This window comes from Canis lupus, chromosome X (assembly GCF_011100685.1).
Source record: "Canis lupus familiaris isolate Mischka breed German Shepherd chromosome X, alternate assembly UU_Cfam_GSD_1.0, whole genome shotgun sequence".
In the NCBI taxonomy this organism is placed as follows: Eukaryota; Metazoa; Chordata; class Mammalia; order Carnivora; family Canidae; genus Canis; species Canis lupus.
The window spans coordinates 104,811,891-104,836,976 of record NC_049260.1 but is presented as its reverse complement, the minus strand read 5'-3'; the positions used below and the strand labels follow the sequence as shown (position 1 = coordinate 104,836,976).

General features: G+C 39.5%; 1 protein-coding gene across 12 annotated transcripts in view; it reads left to right on the top strand.

The window, feature by feature from the left end:
• The window catches only part of USP26 (ubiquitin specific peptidase 26), a 62,903-nt gene that overhangs the window by 15,094 nt on the left and 22,723 nt on the right, over positions 1-25,086 (top strand). For 6 of the 12 annotated variants that reach the window (XM_038588341.1, XM_038588334.1, XM_038588339.1 and 3 more), the window contains one exon: positions 13,117-13,238. The exons of 4 other annotated variants lie outside the window; for them this stretch is intronic. The gene's annotated coding sequence lies outside the window, so the exon portion shown is untranslated. Of the gene's footprint in view, positions 1-13,116; positions 13,239-24,165; positions 24,185-25,086 lie in introns of those variants that run through there. 2 more of the 12 variants (XM_038588335.1, XM_038588345.1) reach the window with 2 other exon arrangements.

The window sequence follows — 25,086 nt, the reverse complement described above, 5'->3', positions numbered from 1 at the left end:
GAGTTCTAGCAATCTTGGGGTGGAGACTTTTGGGTTTTCTATGTAGAGTATCATGTCATCGGCGAAGAGAGAGAGTTTGACTTCTTCTTTGCCAATTTGAATGCCTTTAATGTCTTTTTGTTGTCTGATTGCTGAGGCTAGGACTTCCAGTACTATGTTGAATAGCAGTGGTGAGAGTGGACATCCCTGTCTTGTTCCTGATCTTAGGGGAAAGGCTCCCAGTGCTTCCCCATTGAGAATGATATTTGCTGTGGGCTTTTCATAGATGGCTTTTAAGATGTCGAGGAATGTTCCCTCTATCCCTACACTCTGAAGAGTTTTAATCAGGAATGGATGCTGTATTTTGTCAAATGCTTTCTCTGCATCCAATGAGAGGATCATATGGTTCTTGGTTTTTCTCTTGCTGATATGATGAATCACATTGATTGTTTTACGGGTGTTGAACCAGCCTTGTGTCCCAGGGATAAATCCTACTTGGTCATGGTGAATAATTTTCTTAATGTACTCTTGGATCCTATTGGCCAGTATCTTGTTGAGAATTTTTGCATCCATGTTCATCAGGGATATTGGTCTGTAATTCTCCTTTTTGGCGGGGTCTTTGTCTGGCTTTGGAATTAAGGTGATGCTGGCTTCATAGAACGAATTTGGAAGTACTCCATCTCTTTCTATCTTTCCAAACAGCTTTAGGAGAATAGGTATGATTTCTTCTTTAAACGTTTGATAAAATTCTCCTGGGAAGCCATCTGGCCCTGGACTCTTGTGTCTTGGGAGGTTTTTGATGACTGCTTCAATTTCCTCCCTGGTTATTGGCCTGTTCAGGTTTTCTATTTCTTCCTGTTCCAGTTTTGGTAGTTTGTGGCTTTCCAGGAATGCGTCCATTTCTTCTAGATTGCCTAATTTATTGGCGTATAGCTGTTCATAATATGTTTTTAAAATCGTTTGTATTTCCTTGGTGTTGGTAGTGATCTCTCCTTTCTCATTCATGATTTTATTAATTTGAGTCTTCTCTCTCTTCTTTTTAATAAGGCTGGCTAATGGTTTATCTATCTTATTAATTCTTTCAAAGAACCAACTCCTGGTTCTGTTGATCTGTTCCACAGTTCTTCTGGTCTCGATTTCGTTGAGTTCTGCTCGAATCTTTATTAACTCCCTTCTTCTCTTGGGTGTAGGATCTATTTGCTGTTTTTTCTCTAGCTCCTTTATGTGTAAGGTTAGCTTTTGTATTTGAGTTCTTTCCAGTTTTTGAATGGATGCTTGTATTGCGATGTATTTCCCCCTTAGGACTGCTTTTGCTGCATCCCAAAGATTTTGAACGGTTGTATCTTCATTCTCATTAGTTTCCATGAATCTTTTTAATTCTTCCTTAATTTCCTGGTTGACCCTTTTATCTTTTAGCAGGATGGTCCTTAACCTCCATGTGTTTGAGGTCCTTCCAAACTTCTTGTTGTGATTTAGTTCTAATTTCAAGGCATTATGGTCCGAGAATATGCAGGGGACAATCCCAATCTTTTGGTATCGGTTCAGACCCGATTTGTGACCCAATATGTGGTCTATTCTGGAGAAAGTTCCATGTGCGCTTGAGAAGAATGTGTATTCAGTTGAGTTTGGATGTAAAGTTCTGTAGATATCTGTGAAATCCATCTGGTCCAGTGTATCATTTAAAGCTCTCGTTTCTTTGGAGATGTTTTGCTTAGAAGACCTATCGAGTATAGAAAGAGCTAGATTGAAGTCACCAAGTATAAGTGTATTATTATCTAAGTATTTCTTCACTTTGGTTAATAATTGATTTATATATTTGGCAGCTCCCACATTCGGAGCATATATATTGAGGATTGTTAAGTCCTCTTGTTGAATAGATCCTTTAAGTATGATATAGTGTCCCTCTTCATCTCTCACTACAGTCTTTGGGGTAAATTTTAGTTTATCTGATATAAGGATGGCTACCCCTGCTTTCTTTTGAGGACCATTCGAATGGTAAATGGTTCTCCAACCTTTTATTTTCAGGCTGTAGGTGTCCTTCTGTCTAAAATGAGTCTCTTGTAGACAGCAAATAGATGGGTCCTGCTTTTTTATCCAGTCTGAAACCCTGCGCCTTTTGATGGGGTCATTAAGCCCGTTCACATTCAGAGTTACTATTGAGAGATATGAGTTTAGTGTCATCATGATATCTATTCAGTCTTTGTTTTTGTGGACTGTTCCACTGAACTTCTTCTTAAAGGGGAATTTTAAGAGGCCCCCTTAAAATTTCTTGCAGAGCTGGTTTGGAGGTCACATATTCTTTTAGTTGCTGCCTGTCTTGGAAGCTCTTTATCTCTCCTTCCATTTTGAATGAGAGCCTTGCTGGATAAAGTATTCTTGGTTGCATGTTCTTCTCATTTAGGACCCTGAATATATCCTGCCAGCCCTTTCTGGCCTGCCAGGTCTCTGTGGAGAGGTCTGCTGTTACCCTAATACTCCTCCCCATAAAAGTCAGGGATTTCTTGTCTCTTGCTGCTTTAAGGATCTTCTCCTTATCTTTGGAATTTGCAAGCTTCACAATTAAATGTCGAGGTGTTGAACGGTTTTTATTGATTTTAGGGGGGGATCTCTCTATTTCCTGGATCTGAATGCCTGTTTCCCTTCCCAGATTAGGAAAGTTTTCAGCTAGAATTTGTTCAAATACATATTCTGGCCTTCTGTCCCTTTCGGCGCCCTCGGGAACCCCAATTAAACGTAGGTTTTTCTTCCTCAGGCTGTCGTTTATTTCCCTTAATCTATCTTCATGGTCTTTTAATTGTTTGTCTCTTTTTTCCTCAGTTTCCCTCTTTGCTATCAACTTGTCTTCTAGGTCACTCACTCGTTCTTCCACCTCGTTAACCCTCGTCGTTAGGACTTCTAGTTTGGATTGCATCTCATTCAATTGATTTTTAATTTCTGCCTGATTAGCTCTAAATTCTGCAGTCATGAAGTCTCTTGAGTCCTTTATACTTTTTTCTAGAGCCACCAGTAGCTGTATAATAGTGCTTCTGAATTGGCTTTCTGACATTGAATTGTAATCCAGATTTTGTAACTCTGTGGGAGAGAGGACTGTTTCTGATTCTTTCTTTTGAGGTGATGTTTTCCTTCTAGTCATTTTGCTCAGTGCAGAGTGGCCAAAAGCAAGTTGTATTGGGAAAAAGAGAAAAAGAGAGGAGAGAAAGAAGGAAAGAAAAGAGAAAGAGAAAAAAAAAGGGAAGAAAAAGAAAAAAAAAAACGAAAAAAAAAAAAAAGAAGAAAAAGAGAAAGAAAAAGAAAGGAGAAAAAAAAGGGGGTGGGGGAAGGAAACAAATCAAAAAGCAAAACAAAACAAAAACAAAAACAAAAACAAAAACAAACAAACAAAAAAAGAACCACCGGGGAGTATCTTCTGATTCTGTGTACTTTAAGTCCCTTGGCTTCCCCTGGAACTTGTCCGTCTAGTTGGTCTTCTGGGGGAGGGGCCTGTTGTGCTGATTTTCAGGTGTTAGCAGTTGGGGGAGCTGCTGTGCCCCTGCCTGGTGCAGGGCTCAGTGGGGGTTGTTTACCCCGTGAGGCCGCAGGAGAACAGCCCCAGTGGCGGGCCAGCTCTGGAAACCTGGATTCAGCTCCGGCGGGAACTCCGTCTGCAGGGCCTGGAGGCTCCGAGGCGGGGCCGCTGATCTGCTCAGCTGGGGCAGGAGTGTCCTTGCTGTCCTGGGCCCTCCCGGCCTCTGCCTGTCCCGGGGGAGGCGGGATCCTGGGCTGTGTCCCGGCGCCCTGTGCTCCGGAGCCTGCGCTGTTGGATTCGCGCTCCCGGGCCGCGCAACCCCCTCCGCGGAGCCGCCGCCCGAGCCCCTCCGAGCTGCTCCTGGAACCGCGCAGCCCCCTCCGCACGGAGCCTCTTCCTCTGCCCGAGCCCCTCCGAGCTGCTCCCGGGGCCGCGCAGCCCCCTCCGCGGAGCCGCCGCCCGAGCCCCTTCAGCTGCTCCGGGTCCCGCCGGGTCCCGCCGTGCGCGCTGCAGCCCTTAGGGAGCTCGGCGCACTCTCCTGGGCGCGCAGTTGCTGTTACTGTCCCCGGGAGCCCGAGGGCATCCCCGCCCTCCTGGGTCCTGCTCCAACTCCCCGCGAGCCCCTTTCCGCCGGGAAGGTCGGTGCAGCTCCTGCGTCTCCGGGACGGGGCTCTCCTGTCCTGGGGACACTCGCCCCGGCCTCAGCCCGGCTCCTCGCGGGGCCCCTCCCCCTTGGAGGCCTTTGTTTCTTTACTTCTTTTTCCCCGTCTTCCTACCTTGTTAGAAGCGCGAACTCTTCTCACTGTCGCATTCCAGCTGGTCTCTCTTTAAATCTCAGGCCGAATTCATAGATTTTCAGGATAATTTGAAGGTTTTCTAGGTAGTTTGGTGGAGACAGGTGATTTGGAGACCCTACTCTTCCGCCATCTTGCTCCTCCCCCTCCTGCCCTAGCTTCTTAAAGGGGTTGCTGTGAGGGCAGAAGTAAAAAGCATTGTTGAATGCTGGGTCCTCAGAAATACCACCACAATAACTTGTTGCTAAGGCAAAGTTGAGTTTATCCTTACTGTGGTAATGAAGAGCACTACCTCGGTAGAGCCTTAGCATGTCAGGGAGGGAGAAAAGCAAAATGGGGAGGTTTTGGAATCTGATTGAAGGTGGCTATTTGAGTATGGAAGCTTGGTTAGGATTGGGTAAAGATCATGATATAATAGTTTAGGATTGATGGCTTTTGAGACAAGGGCTTTGGTTTTAATCTTACTTGCTTGAAAGCCTGTTTGCTGTTCACTTGAATTTTTTCTGGAAGTTTCTGGAATGAACAACAGAGTTATTTGCAATGTTTTTCTTCATGAGCAGGAATTACCTGGAATAGTAAAGTCATGTTGATGAATACAGAATAGTGAAATAATGTTTGATAAGACACTAAAATAGTAAAATCATGTTAATGTAGGCAGTGCATTGTGAGTGGGTAGATGCTTTTAGTTCTCAGTATACAAAAGCACTTTGTAACTGGTAAGTACTATATAAATGATGGTGGTGGTATTAATAAAGTAACTTGTTTTTTATTCTTATGCCTTTTTACCTAAATGCAATATTTTTTTCTGCTTAAACTCAGTAGGAAGGGGAATCATTATTGAAAATGACTAAGCTTCTGAAATGTCATTTAGCTCTACTTCAATGCCTGGGCCCAGCCTACTTTGAAAAAGTCAAGTGTGTAACTGCTATACAATTTTCATCTACACTCTAGAAAGTGACCAGTCATGAAAGATAATGAAGGGTAAATTTAGGAGGTTTTAATTCAGGTTAATCCTTGAAAGCTAGATAAAATATTTTGGGGGCAGATATACTCCAACATGCTGGGTGAAACAAAAGACTCACTTGGCCAACTCAAGTCAGCCTTCTGCCTTTATCTGAAAGTGAAATCTTGGTAAGTCTTTTCTTTCTAGGTTCCATTCTGGCCTTCCATTCTGGCTCACTAGTTAACTCCAGTTACATGGTATACATAGACTATTTTTAAAAAACTCATTGGCCATAAACTGGAGCATAGGTTGTTTAACCCATATACTGATATAGGTACAATATCATAGGAAGATTATATTAACATTGGACCAAAAGTTAAAATTTGGTTCTCCTGAGATGTTATTGCATTGTCCATTATCTCTAGGCTACATAAACATCAAATCATTATTATTGGACTCATCTTTTAATTGTGTGATTTTCTCCTAATGGTTCTGACATTGTAGGAAATAAATGGACACAGAGGAAAGAGTATTATCCTTTGGTATATGGTATAGCTTTTTAGTAACCTACAGCTTGGCATCCCATTACTTCTGCTGTGTTCTCCTTGTTAAAAGCTAGGCACTACGTCTAGCCCACTCTCAAGGGGAGGGGATTACACAAAGTTGTGAATACCAGGCAGTAGGGATCCTTGAGGGCCATCTTTGAAGCTGCTTACTACAAAGCCTGACTTAGTCCTGCAGTTACTTCAAAAGCCCAGCAGTCATCAATACTGTTCTTCATTATGAAATATTGTGAACTTGAGGAGGTAGCCTTTGTAAGAAACTGTCACCATTGTGTAAGAAGGAAATTAGTAAATTATAAATTCATCCTACTCTCTTGCTAGAAGGACTTACAGGTATCATCTTGTTTAATGCTTCTCTGTATCTAGAGCGCCAAGAAACTGACTGTTTTCCCCATGGGTTGCATGTTTGAGAAGGTTGTGTGAGCCAGATAAATTACATTTAATAATAGTAGTAACACTAATAGTACTAATTTGATTCCTCATCACATAGACATTTTTGGCATTGGAAAATTTTAAAACTAGTTTACTACTTTGTTATGAGAATGGCCAGATGGAAGAGATGCATGGGGCAAGGTATGTGCGAAGGGCTGAAGAGCTTCCATGTTCTCTGAGTGCCCCACTCTCCTTGAAGCCTCACCTGGGGATTATTAATTATGGCTTCTGGTAGCATATGCTAATCCACTGGATTGATAAATTCCTGCCTTTCTACCTTTCCATGTGGTTGTATTTATGTTATTGCACATATTTATCTGAAACTCTCAGACTTGGGCAATGTAAATAATCCTTGGCCTAGTCTACCTGCCTACTGATTTTACAGATAATTCAATAAATTAACACAACTCAAAAGAAAGGGATAATATAAGTAAAGGTACTCAAATAGTCTGATTGCCTATTATAAATTTTTTAATTCCCTTCTGCTATGGAATTTTCTCCTCATTTCTCTCTTGCCTCTAGGTGTGGGGCAGTAGATAAAACAACTGTGCTTAAAAGGTAACACTGTTCATTGCAGTGCTGTTTAATGCTAGTAAACTGACAATTTGTCTGACATAATTTTTTTTTATTCCCAGCCTTTTCATAACTCTGTGCCTCTTTGCAGTTTCATACACATGATAAATGTTTTATTGTCTCAGGGCTTTTGCTCTTGCTATTTCCTCTGCCTGGAATGTGGGTATTAGCCATCCCTGGTCTGCTGATCCCTAACTCTCTATAGTCTCATTGCAGTGTAGTATTTGACCATTGGAGTACCAGTGTGGACCATGATGAAATAGGAGAACTAGAAAGGTGCTCAGAGGCTTCATAGTAATTGTCCTATCTCATTTGGGAAACAAAAACATTGAAGAAAATAGATTTGCTCGGGATTCAAAGAATGTATCACATACTTGAAATAAACTCAGGACAAAGCCTTTGAAGGGAATGTAAAAACCCATGGCAAAGAAATGTTCCTTTGCCTAGTCAGAGAGGCAAAACTAACTTACATTCACTTAACCCATGTCATAGTTGAGGGGAAGGAAACATTGCAATTTAGATAGAGAAGTCTTGGAAAATCTTAATGGTGAGGTGGAACTTGTTTTAGCTTTTCAAGGATAGAGCGAACCCAAGAATCCACAAAGGAGAGAGAGTACTCAAGAGAAAGGTATGAAGTAAGGGGACAAAAGTAAGAGGGCCCAGATAGACCTCTGATCTTTAAAGCTGAATTGCTGATTGAAATCTGCTCCTGCAACCACACTTAGATCTTTCCCAGCACTGGTGTTACTTGGCCCTGAGTATACAGCTTTATTGGATTATTACGTCTGTGACACTACAGCTATTAGTCACACTCAGCTATAGGACCTGACAATATAATGATGTTCTATTTTTACTTCTGTCCTGATAGTGTCCCAGAAGTACTGAAATTATGACCATAAAATTAATTTCTTTGCATTTGGACAAGTAAAAGAACAGGGAATAGTTCTACATTCAGGCTATAAATCTCCAGAGTTGTTTAGAAACACTTTGCATTAGGAGTTCAGGCTGAATTTTGCATTAAACTTTGCACTTCTCCCGGAGGAACTGGTGAGAAAAATATCTGATTAGAGCATTTTAATCTTGCTCAAGGCTATCAAACAGTTGCTTGTGCATATATGTACACACAGTTGTAACATTGATTGTTTTGCAAGGTCAGAAATGAAAAGGCTATAAGCACCTGGCTGACTCAGTCAATGAAGCATATGACTCTTGATCTTGGGGTTGTGAGTTTGAGTTCCATGTTGAGTGTAGAGACTACTTAAGAAAATAAAATCTTAAAAAAGAAATGGAAAGGCTGTTTTATGCCACATACTAGTTGCTTTCTTGAATATGGAAATGAAACCAGCTACTTTCATTTTTTAAAAGATTTTATTTATTTGAAAGAGAGTGTGAAAATGAGATGGAGGAGAGGGAGAGAATCTTAAACAGACTCCCTACTGAGCACAGAACCTGACGCAGGGCTCAATCTCATGACCCTGATGCAATGACCTGAGCCAAAACCAAGAGTCAGACACTCAACCAACTGAGCCAAAATGAGTTCAAAATAAGTTAAACAAGCTCCTTTCTCAAAGGATATTTTCTTACAGGTGTGTGTGTGTGTGTGTGTGTGTATGTATGTGTGTGATCAGTCCCCCAACAGAGCATTCAATGAGCTATTCCAGTGCACCCTAGAAATGAAAAGTTACAGGATGCCTAAAGGTTAAGGAGTATATTCATGTAAAGAAGAGGCATTGTGTTCAATACTGGGAAATGAACACAGGACCATGTATGTTCTCATTCATATGGAACTCCTCATATGATCAATTCAGGCCACATTCAGGGGCTACTCAATACCCTTCCTTAATTTAGTCCTTAGTCTCAGACTGTCAGAGACAAGTGGGCCCTTGGAGCTCTCTCCACTATATAAGTGAAGAAATGGCAACTTAGCAATGACCACACAGATTGTGATTAAACCTGCACTGCAATCCTGTCCCTTGTTTTGTATTGTTGTGTCTTGTCTGTTCCACTGTGCACCTTTTCTCTCTGGTGAACTGAAAAGTCCCATTTCCACATAGTGGACTGTTAAACAAAGGCAGTACATTAGCCCCTTTTCCACATAGAGGAATGGAACCACAGTGACCTTAAATAATTTCTCCACAGTCACAAGGCCAGAGAGAGGACTAGGTCAAGAATCAATGTCACTATGCTGTGGCCACACCCTTGTTCAGTAACTGTATCATTAGGTGTTTTTTTATTGCATAGGCCAACTGGTATATATGTGACATTCAGCCATTAGGAAGTCTTTGCCATCCTTCCAGAACCCAGAATCCAGAGTTTTATAGCAATTTCTTATATGCTTGTGTCCACATTTAGATTAGGCTTAGGTTTGAGGTATTAAGGGTGGAAAGGGGATAGTGATGCAGTGTACATAGTTGAATCTCGTAAGAGTTTAGCTCCTTAGCATGTAATAAGCATGCTTTATAATTTACATGCTTCTAATTCCTTTATAAGCATGTAATTGGAAGTTAGAAAGTAGTAAGTGCTACGATTGAGGTCTGAATCTGGATCTAATGCTTTAAATCTGACTCAAAATTGTTACTAGAAGGCATAGACACAAGGGAGTATCTTTCTTAAGCACATGTTTTCTGTGAATTTGGGAAAACCACTGGAAGAGATAGGAAATAAATAGAACCATTAGATGCTGTTGGAGAAAAGTATATTATTTTTTTGGAATCTACAAAACAAGTTGAGACAACTATTATTCCTACTCTCATTAACTCAGCAAACAAGTATTGAATTCTATTATATTAATAGAGTATATTGGGGACATTTAATAGTTCACTAGAGTAGGTATTCAAATGAGCAATGAGAGTGAAGTACAAAGTCAGTGTTAACTCTGTGGATGGACTACAAGTTTGCTATTTAGAAAGTTTCCAATCCCGGCTTTCCCACTAAAATCTACAATTAGTTTGAATGTTGTAGTACACTGATAACCATACTGCTTGCAGTAAAATATCACACTCTCTTAGTTGCACTTTCTCTTTTTTTAAATATTTTATTTATTTATTAGAGAGAGAGACAGAGACACAGGCAGAGGGAGAAGCAGGCTCCATGCACCGGGAGCCTGATGTGGGATTCGATCCCGGGTCTCCAGGATCGTGCCCTGGGCCAAAGGCAGGCGCCAAACCGCTGCGCCACCCAGGGATCCCCTGGACTGATTTTCTAATTCAGGCCAATCTATGTTCACAAACTGTCAAGAATGCTGTAAAAGGGTCTCCTGAAGAGGGTGGGAGGTTATCCCAGAGGACCTATAAGGTCTCTTCCATCTCATGAGTATATGATTTGGTTTATGTATATGTTTTGGTAGATTGAATAGAAACCATCTGCAAATGACATTTTAAAGGCTTTGGATTTTTTTCTTAGAGCCAGTAAGGATCAGAATTCTTCTTGCCAAAAGGCACAGCTTACCTTGTTTATGGTAGTCATTATTTATTTGTCACAAGATTTGAAATAATAGAGTATTATGTTCAACTTAATGATGCTATTGCTTTAAATTATAATAAGTTTTTCTTTATGTACCATTTACAGAATGCTCTGTCATGCCTCACCCTTGTGATATTGAAAGGCAAAAGTAGACAAAGTCTTCACAGAGGTTCTATATATGTGAATGTATGTATTTAGAATGGATGTGTATGAGAGCAAAATTTGCCACCCCCAAATGTGTCTCTTTGGCATGTAGATTATTTTAGGCTGATTATTATTTTTTAATTAATTAATTAATTAATTTTTTATTGGAGTTCAATTTGCCAACATATAGCATAACACCCAGTGCTCATCCCACCAAGTGTCCCCCTCAGTGCCCATCACCCAGTCACCCCAACCCCCCACCCACCTCCCCTACCACTACCCCTTGTTCATTTCCCAGAGTTAGGTGTCTCTCATGTTTTGTCACCCTCACTGATATTTCCACTCATTTTCTCTCCTTTCCTTTTATTCCCTTTCACTAATTTTTATATTCCCCAAATGAATGAGACCATATAATGTTTGTCCTTCTCTGATTGACTTATTTCACTCAGCATAATACCCTCCAGGTCCATCCACATCGAAGCAAAAAGTGAGCATTTGTCGTTTCTAATGGCTGAGTAATATTCTATTGTATACATATACCACATCTTATTTATCCATTCATCTTTCGATGGACACCAAGGCTCCTTCCACAGTTTGGCTATTGTGGACATTGCTGCTATAAACATCGGGGTACAGGTGTCCTGGCATTTTACTGCATCTGTAACTTTGGGGTAAATCCTCAGCAGTGCAATTGCTGGATCCTAGGGCAGACCTATTTTTAACTCTTTGAGGAACCTCCACACGGTTTTCCAGAGTGGTTGTACCAGTTCACATTCCCACCAACAGGGCAAGAGGGTTCCCCTTTCTCCACATCCTCTCCAACATTTGTTGTTTCCTGTCTTGTTAATTTTCACCATTCTCACTGGTGTGAGGGGGTATCTCATTGTGGTTTTGATTTGTATTTCCCTGATGGCAAGTGGTGTGGAGCATTTTCTCATGTGCTTGTTGGCCATGTCTATGTCTTCTTTGGTGAAATTTCTGTTCATGTCTTTTGCCCATTTCATGATTGGATTGTTTGTTTCTTTGCTGTTGAGTTTAATAAGTTCTTTAGATCTTGGATACTAGCCCTTTATCTGATAGGTCATTTGCAAATATCTTCTCCCATTCTGTAGGTTGTCTTTTAGTTTTGTTGACTGTTTCTTTTGCTGTGCTGAGCTGTTTATCTTGATGAAGTCCCAATAATTCATTTTTGCTTTTGTTTCTTTTGCCTTCATGGATGTATCTTTAGGCTGATTATTTTTAAGAAACAGAACACTCAAGAAGAACCTTTGACCTATACCTTAAATGCCTAAAAGAATTTATTTTTTAATTTATTTAAAAAAATTTTTAAAGATTTTATTCATTTATTCATGAGAGATACACAGAGAGAGAGGCAGAGAAGCAGGCCCCATGCAGGGAGCCCGACATGGGACTTGATCCAGGATCACAGCGTGGACCGAAGGTGGTGGTGCTAAACCGCTGAGCCACCCGGGCTGCCCACCTAAAAGAATTTATTTTTTTTTTAATTTTTTTAAATTTTTATTTATTTATGATAGTCACCAAGAGAGAGGGAGAGAGGCAGAGACACAGGCAGAGGGAGAAGCAGGCTCCATGCACCGGGAGCCCGATGTGGGATTCGATCCCGGGTCTCCAGGATCGCGCCCTGGGCCAAAGGCAGGCGCCAAACCGCTGCGCCACCCAGGGATCCCCCTAAAAGAATTTAAATAAAGGACTTGCTCCAGGAAGGGAGCTATCACCATAGACAACTATGGTATAATACGATCTAGGTGTGGTAGACAGGGAGGAACTTAGCAAAGTCTGTTAAGATTCTTCTCTATGTCCCATTGTTTTTGGATGGCCCAGAAAACATTTGTTCACCAAACATTTACTCTTTTCATCTTCCTGTGAATTGTCTTCATTTCCTTTGAAGTCCCAGACCCCTGTGCTCTTTTCCTTAGCCCTGGATGGCATATAAGCCTCTGTTGCCTGACTGCCTACCTCTGGGCTTCATATTCTTTCAGACCTAGGGGTATGTAATTGAATTTGATTTTTTTCCTATTAATCTGTCTCATGTCAATTAATTCTTAGAGCAACCAGAAAGAATCCTAAAGGGTAGTGAAAAATGTTTCCGCCTTCATGGTTGCAGGGCAAGCTAAAGGAACTTGATAGTATGCTTGTTTGTGGAGAATGCTAACCCCATCTAGTGTTTGCACCTGCACACATGCATATACACAGTAGGGTGACCGTATGGTAGATCATACCATCTGTAACGCTAAGAGTTCTATTTGTAGGGATGCATTTTATTTGTTCAAAAGCAGTGGTTTTCTTAACCGTTTTTTGGGGGAGGGTCAATTTGATAACCTGTTTGCATCTTATACCATCTCTTCAAAAAAATAGGCTTTTGTACATATCCGTAGACTTTTATAATTTTTTAGAGCTTTAAGGACCACGTCAGGAATCCAACATATTACCCAGGCTAAGAAATCTTGTTATTGTTTTCTAAGCAATTATTTCCTTATTTGATCATAAGACATTCAGTTGCCTACCATGTACTCTTGTCCCTGTGCTGGATACAAGACACCTATCTACTATCAGTTCCCTCCTAACCAGCCACGTGAACTTCAGACCGACCATCCCTTTATCTCTCCAAGTCCAAGTTTTTAATAAACTAATATTATAATGTTCTAATGAGATGATTACTGAAGCCCTTTGTAGTGCTTCATTTACTTGGTCTTGTTCTAGGTAGGCACAGAAGGCAATGCACTGTCCAAACATCCAATAAAGTAAGCCAGTGACCAGAACCAGGCAAAAGCAAGAAACAGAGGGAACAAAGGCTCCTACTAGGCCATTTGAAGCCCAGACAGGTAGGTAAAGAAACTGATTCACTCATATGAGGAAATTGCAACACCACGTCTACCTCTGTATGTGGCATTTGATATTAGAATAATAATTAATTTTCATGTAATTAATCCTTTTCAGCTATTGCACAGTTGTTTTACTTTATTGTTGGGTTGCTTTTAAACTTTTTAAAAATTGAATCCTTTTCTACTAAATAATGGGTCATGTTGCTGCTTTGGACTTGTAGGAGGTCTGGGAGATGGTACCCCATGTGAAGAAGCCATGAGTGGTTTCACACAAACCTTCTCAAGTAAATTATACTTAAAATGTTTACATTATTACAGACTTTACTGAAAAACATTTCAAAAGCTTTTAGTAAACTTGTCCCTAGGCTGCTTGTGTCTGTATTTATTCAGCCTTCAAATATTCATTTGCTCATGTCGGGATGTGTGTTTGTTTTAGTTTTTATCCAATATGATTTAATTTTACATTCAAGGTTTGTATAACTGAGGCTTCAAGCTTGTATCAGGATGTCCAAACAGGTTCATTAATCCTGGGAGATTTTTTCTTAACCAGTAGAAATTCATCAACATCGAAAAATGACATATTCAACTTATTAAATTGAAAATATCTTTTTACTCACCCTGGAGCTTCAATTTGTCAGCCAATAATCATCAAATGCCACCCAAACACTCATAATTTTCTGAGAAGAGAAAATTAGCTGGTTTTAATATGTCTGGAAGATAAATCAGACTATCCACATTCTATCATTCATAACAGAAATTTATATAACACATTAAACACATCAGATCAACTGGAAAATTAGAGTAATTAAATGTTATAGGGGAAAGAATTTTATTAGAAGGGCAAAAAAGACACTCTTGACATGCCAAGAGTGCTGCCAGCACCATCTCCTAAAGACCTGTGAGAAAGTGCAAACACACTAGGCTGGTGGGTGTTATGAATGAATAAGCTCTCTAGGGTCCGTGAGTAGAAAGAGGGATGGCCCATGGTGTCCAGATTCATAACAGGTGGATGGCTAGGCCTAGAATATGCTAACACACTGGAGAAGAGGACATATACCATAAAAATTGACATTATTCCTTGTTATTTAAAATAAAAACTGTTTGGAATAAAAAATAGAAATGCTTTCAAACATACAGATGGGTTTGTGATGAACTAGAGCCTTCTCTCCCATGTTTCTCTACCAACCCTCCCTAATACCTGATTTTAGTTGTTCTGACCATTTCCCTATCTACATACAGTATCTTAATAGCCATTATTTAAAATGGCCTCTTAGGAAATTGTCTCTTGTCTTCTGCTCTAATAGCTCAGCTGCCCTACCCTCATCTTCTCTCTTGTCTTGTTCCCTGAAATTTATGAGACAATTTTTTTTTACTAGTTACCTCTGCAACTTTGGCCACTGTACTTCAACTTCTATCTCTTGTTGCATCAAGACTCTATACGTGACAAGGACATTTATTTTGTGCTTCTGTCTTTCCCTTCATTTCTTTCCCTTTTACATTCTGCACTCTGCCAGATGTACCTTTGCTTTTCCATGGTCAGGTCATTAAAAGCACTCTCTCTTTTTTTATAATCACTTTATTTTGCTGGAGTAAATCATTCAGTAAGCTCCTAAGAAAGATATGCATATGGTAGAGAGTTTCTGAACTGTTAATTGAAAATCTCTTTATTCAGACCTCATACTTGATTGATAACTTGGTATACAATTCTAGGCTCAAAATCATGGGCTTAGAGTTGGTTATTTTCCATTTCTTCCACCTTTTTGGATCTTTCATTAGTCAGATTGATATTGGATCTCCTGGACCAATCCTCTGTGACATATTTCTTTTTATATCTGTCTCCTTGACATTTTTCTGTATGTTCTGATAACACATTCTCAATACTGTGTAACTCATTCATTGGACACCCTTTTCTAGGTCACAGTGGACACTGCACCCCTCATTCCCTTGGTCTTTCCTGGGTCTTATTTTTTTAAAGGATTTTATTTATTCATTCATGAGAGGCAGGCAGAGAGAGAGGCAGAGACACAGGCAGAGGGAGAAGCAGGCTCCCCACAGGAAGCCAGATGTGGGACTCTATCCTGGGATTCCGGGATCATGCTCTGAGCCAAAGGCAGACACTCAACCGCTGAGCCACCCAGGCGTCCCTGGGTCCTATTTTTGATGGACCCTATTAAGCTTCTCACTCATAATGGTGACTCCAACTACAGTGATAGTAGACACAGATGTCATTATTTCTAATCTTCAAATGTATTCTATAATAAATAAAAAATAATCTTCCTTCCCTTACTGTCATCCCCCTTAATTTCTCATGGAAATGTAAATTCTCCTTCCCTTGGAATGTCATTATGCAGCATAAAACATCAATTATAGACTTCCCTATTTGACAAAACATCATGAAGTTTGCCTTTCACAATGCCATGCCTAAGCTTTGAATAGGATTTATTTTGTGAACTTATTCCACAGCTGTTTTCTACACCTTTTCCTTTTGAATCTGAGTAAATAAAAATAGTACAAGGTCATGCATTAAATGAGCCATTTAAAAACATCTTAAGCAACAAATGAAGGAAGGAGGGAGGTTATTTGTGTAGGAGTCTCCCTACCCAGAAAATTATAAATTTAAAAGTCAGTAGTAAGCAGTGCATTCATATGAGTTGCTAATTAGCTCATTCTTAATTGGCAGAACACCCCCAAAATATCGCCTTGATAATCCAAATAGTTTTTGCTTTAATATATATCAACAAGTCACTCATTTAAGCTCTGCAATTAACTTTATTCCTTGAAATATATGGCATCCCTTCTGTCACAGAAATTCTTGAGAATTTTCCCCCAATAATGTTATGTTTTGTGCTATGTGGAAACCTTCCAGATGATAGACTCATGCAGCCTCCCACTTGCTGCAAGATTTCTGGCCCACTTAGCTCTACCAGTTCCTGGTAATTAACCAAATTCTTCTGCTTTCAAGTAGAGGGTCCATATTGTCAGTGGGTATAGGCAGTGGGTAAATGAAAAAAAAAAGGGGGTTTTCAACCCTTAAACTATCTCAAGATGCCCAAACAACACTCTGAGATTAAAGGTGAGGCTTTTGATCTTAGAATTTGGAGCTAGAGGGCACTGTTTCTTTGAAGAAGTATTTACCTTCTTTTCCATTCATTGTTCACTTAAGCAGCTTTTATTAAGGCAGAAGTTTCACATACCATTCCTCACTTCACAACCTGTGAAAGCATACACAGATTGTAATTTTGGAAGTGACAGATGGGGTCATAGCTTTCATACTTAGAATTGACTGAGGGAAATAAGACCCTCAACACACACTGCTGTTCATTCTGCCTCATTGGAATATTCATGAAGACTCAAAGAATGTGCCTCTCTACATCTGGATTTAAGAAGCAGAGGGGGCATTCCAGAACAATATCTTAAGACTTGAAAAACCATCAACTCCAATCAATTCACAGATTCCTTCTATAGTCTCATTTTAACATTTTGTCAAGGTTATTAATAGCAAACTTTTTGTTGTACTTCATAACTAGAAAACTGCCATAATTATGTATTTTTACTGTGTTTTGAAGCTGGATATTAAACCATCCTAGCAAGGTTAAGATAAACATCTTTTACAGGATTGGGCATGGTATGCCTTTAAGATTACACCAGTACATTTAATAATGAATTTTCCATGAATTGATGCAACCTTAAAGAAATCACTAATTTTTACTCTAACCACAAGTGCAGTGTGATAAGCACTCAGAGAAACTATAAAAATAAAGATTTTTACAATCCAGGAAGAAAAAAAAGTAAATTATTAGGTCGTTAGCATTAGGAAAATATCATTTAAGTAAAATATCCCTAATGTAGTGAATAATGCTTTTTAAATTTTTGTCTGATTTCAAGGCAAGACCAATATCTGGACTGTTGTCATATTTTTGTGCCTTTACATTTATCTGCTGAGCAGATTGCATTTCAACACAGAGCAGAATAATAAAGTATTAGGAATTAGGACTTCTTCTGTAGGTCATACTCTCTCTTGCCATAGCAGAAGAGTACTTCAAGGTCTTAGAGAAATGCTTGCATAAAACTCCAAACCTCTCATGCACTAAATCTCCTTTCACTGCAAGACTGAATTCTATTTTGATTAATACCCCTTTCTGTCATACAGCATTCAACATCTTGGAACTGGGAAATGGTGGGTCACAGGGAAGGAATTGGCCAAGGCCTATTGTCTTTCTTTGGTACTCTTACACCAATCTGCTCAATAAGATGCATTTTAACAGAGCAGAATAAGAGTTTTAGGAATTATTAGGTTTAATGTACTTCTACAGGTCTCTTTCTTGTATCTTACTATCTTAGGTAATTCTTTACTTTTTCATAATATCTTAGAGATTTTTGTCAGTGTTTTTAAGGAAGAGGAGGAGTTGGGGGTCAAGGAAGCAAATGTGCCATATGCATCTGTTGAGAGAAGTCCTTAGCTAGGTCCTGGAGAATTTGTGGAGCAGTCTTGGCTCTTGGGGCTTAATGGCAGTCAAAAGAGCGGCAGTCCCAGAACTTTGCTTTAGGGGGAGAGAAGTTACAGGAACTATTTGGTGGACAGTTTCTTTACTTCAATTGTCCTGGTGATCATAGGGAGTCTCCAAATCTATAATGTTTGGAATATTATTTTTTCCATTGTCAACTTTGTTCCCAGATTTCAGTTCTGTAAATAGTACCACCCAAAACAATAACAATTGGCATTTGTTGAGTGCTTAGTACGTTTCAGCCAAAGTGTAAATAGCATTAAATTCTGAAAGCTATCTGAAAGAGGAGTGCTAAGTCTCACTACATAAAGGTGAGATAAAGATACTGAGCCTTAAAGCAGTTCAGTTTTTGCTTATCCATCAAAGCTTGGGTTCAAACCAAAGCAATTGGATTCTGGAGCAGATGCTCTTTTTTTTTTTTTTTTTTTTGGTTTTTATTTAAATTCCTGTTAGTTGGGCAGCCCCAGTAGCTCAATGGTTTAGCACCGCCTTTGGCCCAGGGCATAATCCTGGAGACCCAGGATCGAGTCCCACGTCGGGCTCCCTGCATGGAGCCTGCTTCTCACTCTGCCTGTGTCTCTGCCTCTTTCTCTGTGTCTCTCATGAATAAATAAATAAACTCTTAAAAACATAAATTCCAGTTAACATATAGAGTAACATTAGTTTCAGGTGTACAATTTAGTAATTTAACACTTCCTAGAGCAGATAGAGCTAACGCCTAGTTAACACCAGATAGAGCACCTAGAGCATAATACCTAGGTGTGTCATGGTGTCTCTTGCCACTGTTCAGTGCTTGAGAGAGATTCCACTTGTGTAAGTCTGAGGAGTTTCTGAAGTTTTTAGTCTCCTCTTGCTAGATGACCTGCCCTGCAAGGAATATTTAAAAGAATGTCTTCAGGGAGAATGAAAATGATTTAAGTAGAAAATCAGATCTACATAAAAAAGGAAGAGTATTGGAGTGGGAATAAATGAAAATAAAATCTTAAAATTTAAACATTAATTTAATTAATAAGTAACTGTTCTGGTAATAGTAATAGAATGATGGGTGATTACAGCATTTTGACAAATGAGTTATTGACTTCAGTACTGTAAATGATGGGAGTTTGGAATTAGGAATGCCTGTTATAAGGTGCCAGCACTACCTGTGAAGTGGTATGGTGTTTTTAGGATGAAATTAGATTAGTTGTAAATATAGATTGTAAACTCCAAGGGAATCACTAAATTTTCTTTTCAAGTATTGTTGATATGCTAAGAGAGTAGATTAGATGGAATTGTATAAAATGATCGATTAAAATCAGAGAAGGCAGAAATAGAGGGAAAGAAAAAATAAGAGCAGGGGATTAAATGGTTACTAACATGGTAGATATTAATCTATCTATATCAGTAACTGCTTTAAATGTAAATGGCCTAAATATATCAATTAAAAAGCAGGTTTTTGGAATGGATGGAAAAGTAAGACCCAACTCTATGCTGTCTATGAGAAACCCACTTTATTTTTTTTAAAGATTTAATTAATTAATTTATTTTAGAGAGCACAAGTGGGGTAGGGCAGAGGGAAAGGGAGAGAATCTCAATCAGACTCTGTGCTGAGTGCAGAGCCCAAAGTGAGGCTTGATCTTACAACCCTGAGATCATGATCTAAGCCAAAATTGAGAGTCAGATGTTTAATGGACTGAGCTGCCCAGGTGTTCCAAAACTCACTTTAAATATAAATATTCAGGTAGTTCCTATGGAAAGGGATGGAGAAAGATGCTATTACTGAATAAAAGAAAGCTGGAATAGCTGTGTTATTTTAGACAAAGTTGACTTCAGAACAAGGAAAATTACCAGGGATAAAAGGGAGCCTTACATAATGATAAAAAGAAGTCAGTTTTCCAAGAAGACATAACAATCCTTAATGTGTTTGCACCTAACAACAGTTTGTCAAATATGTAAGGCAAAGCTGATAGAACTTCAAGGAGAAAAAGACAAATCCACTATTACAGTTGGCGGCTTCAATGCCTGTCTTTCATTAATTGATAGATCAAGCAGGCAGAAAATCAGTAAGGGTATATATAGTTGACCTGAAAACCACCATCAGTCAATTTGATCTAATTGACATTTATAGATTAAACAACAGCAGAGTACATACTCTCAAACTCGCATAGAACATTCGCCAACATAGATCATGTTCCAGACCATGAAAACACCTAAACAAATTTAAAAGACTAGAAGTCATGTAAAGTATGTGCTTGGACCACGGTCAGATTAAACAAAAATCAATAGCAGAAGAATAGCTAGAGAGGCCCCAAATATTTCAAGATGAATCAACACATTTAAAATAACACATAGGGATCCCTGAGTGGCGCAGCGGTTTGGCGCCTGCCTTTGGCCCAGGGCGCGATCCTGGAGACCCGGGATCGAATCCCACGTCGGGCTCCCGGTGCATGGAGCCTGCTTCTCCCTCTGCCTGTGTCTCTGCCTCTCTCTCTCTCACTGTGTGCCTATCATAAATAAATAAAAAAATTTAAAAAAATAAAAAAATAAAAAATAAAATAACACATAGATCAAAGAAGTCTCAAGAGAAATTTAAAAATATCTTGAGCTAAACAAAAAGGGAAATACAGTTTATCAAATTTGTGGGAATGTAGCAAAGGCAGTGCTTGAAGGAAAATTTAGAGCATTTAATCCATATATTAGAAAAAGAGAAAGATTTAAAGGCAATTAATCTAAGCTTACACCTTAGGAAACTGAAGAAAGAAGAACAATTTGAGCCTTAAGCAAACATAAGAAATAAAGAGACAGTAAAAATTAGAGGAGAAATAAGTGAAATTAAAAACAGAAAAATAATAGAGATCAAGGAAACTCTTTGAAAAGAGCAATAAAATTGATAAATCTCTAGCCATTGTAATGAAGGTTTAAAAAAATGAAGACATAGGGTAGGCTGTCTCAGTTGGTGGAGCATGTGACTCTTGATCTCAGGCTCATGAGTTTGAGCCCCACATTGGGCTTAGAGCCTACTGCAAAAAGAAAAAAAACCACAAATCACTAATGTCTAAAATGAAAGAAGAATATCGCTATGGATCTGATGATATTACATCTAAAACTTTCTAAAATAACAAAGTCTATTCAAAATACAATTTAAAAATGAAGAATAGGGACGCCTGGGTGGCTCAGCGGTTGAACATCTGCCTACGGCTCAGGGTATGATCCTGGGGTCCAGGATCGAGTCCCACGTCTGGCTCCTTGCGGGAAGCCTGCTTTCTCCCTCTGCCTCTGTCTCTGCTTCTCTCTCTCTCTCTCTGTATCTCATGAATAAATAAATAAAATATTTAATAAAAATAAAAATGAAGAATGATTGGGGCTTTGCTGAAGGCTGTGGGCTTCTGTTCAGGTGATCAACTCACAGAAGACCTGGTTGAGTTTAGCGGTCAATTTATAGTCTGCTGTGGCTATAGTGAAGAGTGGAACAAAGATGCCAGAGTGTGGCTTAGCCAGGCCTGTGGCTGTGTTTGGGGACCACATGGAATTGTCACTCACTCATCTAGGGAACAGCGTTGATTTAATATGGGGGTTCACCTCAACCAAGGCAAAATTTCTGAAGGTTGAGACGGACTTGTCTTTTATTTTCCCTTAAGGTAAATGGGCCTTATGTGCTCAGTAAAAGGCAGAAAGATTGAATATAATGATAACAATAATTTTAGCAGCAAATAATAACAGTGCATATGTATTGTTTTCAAACTGCCTAAGCCAGGTCCCGTCAGCACATCCCAAGTGCAAAAAAGAAAATCACTTGTGAATGGCTTTTTAAATTTACATTACCAATGGTTCACCTGAGGCAAACCTTATGATTAGGTGCAATTTCAAATACTGCATTCCTGTCCCAAATCTCTACCTGTGAGTCACTGGGCTGCTAGTCTATCTCCTAACAGAGAAATCCCTTAATTGGCTCTTCCTAGGAATCTCTAGCTGTGTTTTCAGAAAATAAATTCATTTGTGTCAGAAAGGAGTAAGGGGGAGGGATATGAAAAGGTTCAGACAGGAGGGGAAAGAAGGCCCAAAACCAACTGCCACTGCAGCAACAAGGGATTGTGGGAAAGAAGAGGTAGACAACCAGAGTGCTCAGATACTTGGAAAGGAGCTTAAGCGGCCACAGTTTGATGGCACCTGAATGCTACTGCTAAGATTCATTCTAGTCATAGTCTTTTCCAAGACTGCTATCAAATGTTGCTGAGTACTTACTTTTATGTTGCACAGGGACAGTGTCTCTTTAGGACCCTGATTATATCCCCCTTTTGCTTATTAAATCCTGTGAATTATTTCCATGTAGAGATAACAGATCTCCTTGGAACAAAACAGTCATGCTCAGAGACCCCAAGATCATTATCTCTGCTGTGGACTGAATTGTGTTCCCTCAAAATTCATATGTTGAAACCCTAAATCCTAATGTAGCTATTTGGAGATAGAGCTTTTTAGGAGGTAATTAAGTGTAAGTAAAGTTGTAAGGGTAGTCATCAGATAGAACTGGTGGCCTTCTAAGGAGAGAGGGACAGAGAGAGACAGAGTTCCTTCTCTCTCCATGCACACATACTAAGAAGAGGCCATATGAGAACATAGCAGGAAGGCAGCCATCTGCAAGCCAGGAAAATTACTCTCACCAGAAGCCAAGTTCTTCTTCTGGAACTGTGAGAAAAGAAATTTCAGTTTTTTAAGCCATTCAGTCTATGGTATTTGTTATGGCAGCTCCAGCTAAGACATCTTCCATCTTTCTCTCTCTAGCCATGGAGGATCAATGGGGGCAATAGCGAGAGTATTGCCTACTTGTAAAGCACGGTTAAAGAAATTCCCTGTGTGGAAGTTTGCTGTTTACAGTTGTTTAAAGGGCAATTTGGCTTGTCTCTTTGTGTTTTAATAGCAGAAAGTCATTTCATGTAATAATTCAACTCCACAGCTGACTCTAATCTTGGTCTGTTAGGGGGTTTCATTCTTTGCTTGTGATTTACATTGCCTGACACCTAATGTAATGACTTCCACTATGAGGGCCATTGCTGCATCTGTGTAGCTCCAATCTGTCACTGGCAACGTTCTGAGAGCTGGGTTGCCCCCCCCATTCGATCAAGAAACTAGTGCTGTGTGTAATTAATTACATCCTTTTACCCCAGCCTCACTGACTGCTACACATCACTTCTCTTAAAAACTCAGTAAAAGCAATATTTTTCCTATATCACCCCTCCTTTCAGTACATGCAAAGTTGGCTGTGAAATCAATCATTGAAACTTTAAGCTTTTTATTTTTTCATTTCAAGAATTCATGAGCAGGTCTCTGTTGAAATTTTCAAATACATTCTTTTAAGGATATCATTAGTACCTGAGCTCCCTACCTAACTACTGTACTTTGGGATGATCTTAGAAACTGGGAGTATCAGCCATCTGCATGTAAGCAGCAGCTATCCCTGTGATTGTCTTCTAGGGCTATAACAGATGTTTTAGCTGATAAATAACACCTGTAATTTTATTGTCAACATTGCAGTTCAATGACAGTACCTAAGAACCAGTTATTCTGTGGGCTAAGTTGAATGGGATAATAGAATGTCGGACTAGGATTTCGAGGGTAAGGTTATTTAGGTTGTATCATTAAGCATTATTACACCAAATAATTTATCCAAATGGATGGTCTTCAATTTCCAAATCACCCAGATTTTGAATGATAAATTAAGAGAATGAGGTTCATTATGGGCAGTGAGAAGGAAAAAAAGTGCATCAGAAGCTTGGAAAGGAACAGACTCTTAAAACCAGCTAAGCCCATAATGCATTCCAGTGAATTGTTAAGATGCTATTATTATGTTAAGAAGTTCTCTGCTTTCCTATAAAGGTCTCTGAGAGTATTTTCTGTTGGCCATTAAGACAGAGCAAGGCAAACCAGACAGCAATTGTGACTTGAATGCCTAGTGCTGTAAAACTATTATGTGAATCCATTTCAGTTTAGGTATTGAAGATGATGGCGCCTCGGTGCTGTTTGCATCATTAAAACTCAGGAGGGAAAATGTAAAGTGAGTGAAAAAGAGGAAGGTGGGAAAAAATTAATTGGAGCTGTGAGACCAATGACACTCCCACCCAGTGGCTGCATCCATAGTTAAAGAATTAAATGCTGTCTAGAGGACTCTGAATGAGTCACTTCTTTTGAATCTCTAGAAGTCTGTTAACCTCTTGCCCGCACGTAGGAAGTGTAACCCCTGGAACAGACTCTAACTTTGTGCACTAGAAAAGAGAAATCAAGATAAGCAGTTCTTGGAGTTTATCCAGGGGAGTTTAGTTACTGAAATAATGAATAACCTTATTACCCCAACTCTCTCCTCGAACCTAACATGACTCTGTGCTTTGGACCTTTGTGCTGCTCCTCATTCTGACTGTGCTCCTTCATTTCACTTAATGAATAGACTGGAAAAGAAGAGGCTGTACTTAGGTAGGTACTTAGGTAGGAGCTTTGGGTTCTAGACCGGGCGCAGACACTTTAAAATCTATGTGACCTGAGTGTCTTCCTCTAATGAACTTGGCTATGAGGCTAATGATCTTTTATGTCTCATCAGCACCAAGTCCTTAAGTCTGTGCATTTACCAACCTCAGAGAGGTTCCTGTTCTGTGACCTGTTGGCAAAAGGAGCCATTTAGAAAAAAACATTGATCAGCTCCTGAATGCTCACATTAAAGGATTAAGCCTCCTTACTTTTGGCTTGTCTCAAGTATGAATCTGTTTTGTATCAGCAGTAGAAAATATTAGCTTTCTACAATTTTTCTATGCATATTTGAAAGAAGACATGAGCTCATACCATATCTATGGTTAATATCCTGTTTTCTTAACATATCCCTGTCATGGGCTTTGCATAATGACTATGTATTCTCAACCAAGTATTGTATACATAGTATGTTAGTGGAGTCACTTTCAATGGAAGGTGTCTGAAAGAAAAGCAATTCAAAGTAGCTTTTTAAAAATTTATTTAAAGGTTTTATTTATTCACTTGAGACAGAGAGCTAAAGCACAAGCCAGGGAGAGGGGCAAAGGGAGAGGGAGAGGCAGACTCCCTGCTGATCAGGGAGCTTGATCCCAGGACTCCAGGATCGTGACCGGAGCAGAAGGCAGACTCCTAACCAACTGAGCCATCCAGGTGTCCTTGCTCAAAGTAGCTTTTAAGCAAGAATAGAAATTTATGGCATGTTATTGAGAAATCCTGTGGTAATGCTTAGTTTCACATCTAGTATTCTTTTTCATTCTACTTCTCAGAGTTACTTTCTCTTGTTCACCGAGTCTGGGTTCTTTACTGACACAGAAAAGCCCTCACCATGTGACAAAAGGAGACAGTTACCAGTG